The sequence below is a fragment of the Schistocerca gregaria genome, chromosome 2 (genome assembly GCF_023897955.1).
Source record: "Schistocerca gregaria isolate iqSchGreg1 chromosome 2, iqSchGreg1.2, whole genome shotgun sequence".
NCBI lineage: Eukaryota > Metazoa > Arthropoda > Insecta > Orthoptera > Acrididae > Schistocerca > Schistocerca gregaria.
In genome coordinates, this window is record NC_064921.1 from 78,527,012 (window position 1) to 78,532,143 (window position 5,132).

The window sequence follows — 5,132 nt, forward strand, 5'->3', positions numbered from 1 at the left end:
AAGACGTGCTTAAACTTAATTGACGTGAATTCGACCGTGAGCTAAACAAAGGTTCCCGCTTACGTCAGGGGCAGATTGGTACGTAGAGCGGCCACTGCGATGTTAATAGAAGTGAGAGGAGTTATGTTTTATTGTCTTCAAACTCTGACAACTCACGAGCGTGCGCAGCTAGCACCGATCAGCCGCTGTTTTACAAATGCCAAACGCAAGTAACATGGACTCGCAAATGAGGATTATAGACATGATCGTCTTCAAATATGTTGCACGTTTGTAGCAATTAATATGAAATCAAAAAAAAAAAATAGTTGTAATGCAATACAATGAGTAACAGAAAACTGACATTCAAACGTTTAGAAAACATTTTTGATTGTATCTTATACAGCAATTACTGTTAGTAATTAATATAATATTAATTTATTTAAGTTACCAATTAATAGTACGGTAGGGGAACGTGTAGTAAATTCACCTGCATGGTAAATGCAGCCATTGTACACTTTTTTGCCCTGAACAGCGCTGCTACCGGCCGCGAAGTGGTCAAACAAGTTCCAAAAAACATTACTGTTATTGTCAATGAGACTGACAGAAGTAGTATGTCCGCTAATGTTTTAGCTAAAATTTTTATGAACTGTCAGCTCTAAGATAAGTTAGACGTTCAGTCTGATTTACACTTATTCTCGTTACCTCACCTATATGGAAAATAATATTTTAAAGTATCAGTGTTTACACAACGTATTCTTGCCTACCAACATAGTCCCTTGTTATTCATTTCAGTATGATGGTTTCTTCTGCGTGTCACTAATATCGACATGGCTCCGATCGGGAAAAGTTCTCACACTGCTCGCATGGAAAAGTCTCCAAGATGATCACCCCATTAACACCTAGTTGCTTCCAAAAAATAAGCCTATGAGCAACAGATAAAACTGACTTCTAAACTCTTTTATGCACAAAGCTATCATCTGCCATTCTATCCCTTTGTGGCAATTTTTAATTAATTATGTTATATTGTTTATATCGTGACTTTTCTGCTGTGTTTGGCCTGATACAAGAGTGTGATTAAAGAAGTTCTGCTGCAGCCGCTTGGTATTCTTTCAGGCACTGGGGCGTGGAGATCTCTAGAAATCATAAATACAAACGTGGGATCCTGTTGTGATGGCACTGGCCACATCACCATCTTAGGTCTGAAAAACTAGTCACTATGAAAGCCCTTCGAAAAATGCATGTGTTTTCCGTCGTTCCTTAGTTGCGCGAAAATTCGTGGAGGTATGTTCCGTATGTGGAACTAACTAAAGGTCTTTTTTTTTTTGCCATATGCATTTCGCTGCTTTTACTTGTGAAGCACCTTCAGTGGTCTGTAGTACATGTTCCTTTTTTTTTATATGTATAAGAAATGTATTACGTGATACTTTCAATATGTTGCTATGTTAGATTTTGTCATGTTTTCAATTGTTGTTTAGATTAGAATCAACGTTTGTAGCACAAATTTCGTGATGTGAAATTATCGTTCGGTGTTACGATTTCCAGCACCGTTAGTCCATGTTTATATTCCTGGAGATCATTACTTTCCATGCTCCAGCTGTCTGATTTCCGGTGTTCTTGTACCCACATTTGATTCAACACATCGCATACGTCACTTGCACTTCGCATTTTGTGTTCAACAAGTGTGTGTTTCCGGTCTATAGTGTTGCCAACTGTCTTTGTGTGCTTCTCTCGTCTTTTGTTCGCGTTGTGTGTGGGATTATGATATTTCGTTTGTTTTTCGTTTGTTTTGTGTGTGTGTGTGTGTGTGTGTGTGTGTGTGTGTGTGTGTGTGTGTGCGTGTGTGTGTATGTGTTTGTGTGTGTGTGTGTGTGTGTGTGTGTGGGTGTGTGCATTAATGTGTATTTTCAGCTTCTCGAGGCGTAATGAATAGTCCATTAAACTTCGGGCATGCAGCCGCGCAAAGAAAATTTTCCTCGACTGATGTTTAGTCAGCATATTCCGGCCATCCTCAGAGTGAGTCGCAAAACACGACAAGAGGCCAAGCGCGGCCTCATATGCTCCACCGCGGCGGTACTGCGTCTGCGGGTCACAGATGCTGGTCGGCGGCAAAGAAATACGCTTACACATGGGCCGCCTGTGGAAAAGGCGTGCAGGCATTCGATTCGCTTATCGATGTATGATCGGCGGCGGTGACAACATGCCGACTTCTCTGCAGTTTAATTACCCCAAGAGCCGGATTCCATGCTTTGTCCAAATTAAAACCATTATCTCTATTTATTAAATTATTAGCTAATCTAATCTCTGTAGCTTCCTTGAAGACAGATTCCCAAAAGGAAGAGGTGGATGTTAAAATCTTCACATCACTGTAATTCATGGAATGCCCTGTATCAATACAATGTTCGGCCACAGCTGGCTTGTCTGGCTGTAATAAGTGTTGTTATTTTCGATGCTCCACACACCTCTCATGAACGGTGCGTGTTGTTTGACCTATGTACGACTTCTCACAATTTCCGCAAGGAATCTGATACACACACGCTTTACGAAGTTGTAAATCGTCTTTCACAGAGCTGAGTAAAGCTGCAATCGTCGTGGGGGGCCGGAAGATCACCTTAACACAGCGTTTCTCAAGAATACGGCCTATCCTCGAGGAAAGAGCACCCACATAGGGAAAAAACACACTAGATCTAAAGAAATTACTATCTTCTTCCGCATCACATACCTGCATTTTAGGTTTTGCATTGAATGCTCTACGAATCCATTCGATTTAAAAATCCTCTTGAGGTATGTGAGCTCTTCTTGCACATTGTCTTTATCGGATGTACAGTGCGCCCTATGCACAAAAGGTCTTAAGAACACCTGTGGTCTGAGAAGTGTGATGGCAGGCTACTGGCATGAAGATATAGATTTGTGCGTGTTGGTTTCCGATGTACGGCATGACCTAATGTGCCATCAACTTTACTGCGAACGACAACATCCAAAAAGGGGAGGCAGCTGTCTATTTCTATTTCCATAGTCAATTTGATACTAGCATAGATGGAATTCAAATGCTCAAGAAATCGATGTAATTCATCCATCCCGTGCGGTCATACCATAAATGTATCGTCCACGTACGGTCTCGTATAAGGCCGCGCTTGGCATCTTGTCGTCAGTCTTGTGACGCACTCTGAGGATGGCCGGATGATATGCGGCCGAAATATCAGTGGAGGAAATTTTATTTGCGCGGCTCCGTGCCTGAAATTTAATGACTAGTGTGCATTATTATTTCTATAAAAAGGAACATGTACTTCAGCCCACTGAAGATGCTTCACAAATAAAAGAAGCGAAACGCGTATGGTAATAAACAAACTGCCTTCAATTAGCTGCATAGACAGAACATACCTCCAGCTCGGCGACATATACTATGTGTTAAAAACAAGTGAAACAATCACAAGTGCTCGTTATTGAACGCAATTAATGTGTTTGAGCAGAGCTTTAAAAGACAAAATTGCGCAATACAGATAGAGGCACGATAAAGCGATTTTGCATCACGACAACGTTCCATCCCACGTTGCAAAAGAGGTCAAAACGTACTTGGAAACGTTAAAATGGAAAGTCCTACCCCAACCGCCGTATTGGTTCAAATGGGTCAAATGGCTCTGAGCACTATGGGACTTAACATCTGAGGTCATCAGTCCCCTAGAACTTAGAACTACTTAAACCTAACTAACCTAAGGAGATCACACACATCCATGCCCGAGGTAGGATTCGAACCTACTACCGTAGCGGTCACGCACTTCCAAACTGAAGAGAGTAGAACCGCACGGGCACACCGGCCGGCTCACTTAAAATATTTTGTGTGATACTTTATACAATACAGTTTCTATCAATAAATGTGGTTTGGTGAAAATGTAATTTCTCTTTGAGTGGCCACTTTAAACACACACACACACCCTCCCTCCCTGGCCATCGCTCCCACACCCTTTCCTATGCGACCCCAAGTGTCGGCCTACAATATCAATTTTGGCTCTTAAGCAAAAAAGTCTGGCGAACACTACTGCAGAACTTTAATAAAGGTACGAGCATACAGAACAGATTTTCAAGCATGCGAATAGTTCCAAAAGTTTTTCACTAATAGAAAACAAGTACGTTGGCCTTGAAAGCGAGTGTACATCAGAGCCAAAAGTCCTATCACAACTACTGTTTCAGAGGCATTTTTGCACGTTTTGTACCGGTATATTCGATCAGTACGAACGTGTTAACGAAATCCTTTGAGTTTAGATGGGAATGTTTGCAGGTTTCATGATACACTGTTGAGGGAGCTTAGAGGATCAGCATTTTCGACAGACTGTAAATGGATTATAATGCTTCCTACTTTCATGTTGCGTAGGTGCCGCAGGAACAAAATAAGGGAAATACAGAACTATCATTTTTGCCTCGGTCAGCTTGCGAGTGGCACAGAAAGGGGAATTACTTGCTGTTTTCTAATGCTCCCTACATTCAAGTCACGTAGGTGCCGTAGGAACAAAATGAGGAAAAGACAATCGCTTTTTCCTCGCTCCGCATGCGAGTGGCAAAGGAAGGGGAATTACTTTCTGTTTGCTTGCGTCCACGATGTTGCAGTATTTCAGAAATGGCAATACGTTCCGTCTGAGCTGTGATTTATTTATTTATTTCGCAATCGCAGTTTCGGTGTGTGTGCCATTCAATGGTGATAAGTCACTATGAAGTGCATCATGTAACACACCACTTCAATAACGTCTGTACAATTATGTATCACTAAACAGAATGCCGTCACTATTCTGCAGAACGTGTCACTGAAGGGCAAGTTCTCGTTATTAAAATACAACTTTTTACTTAGATGAGAGTCTCTTGAAATTGGGCTCTTTGCCTTCATTGCAGGATGTGACTATGGGCATAGATTTTGATTGTGCGAAGAATATATACTGAAGAAACTGGTACAACGACCAAATATCGTGTAGGGCCCCCCAACTCGCAGAAGTGCCGCAACACGGCGTGTCATGGACTCGACTAATGTCTGAGGTAGTGTGGGAGGGAACTGACACCATGAATCCATAACAGTACTCTTCTGAACAGGACGTTGCAAAACACCCCAGATATGCTCAATAATGTCGATGTCTGGGGAGTTTGGTGGCCAGTGAAGTGTTTAAACTCCT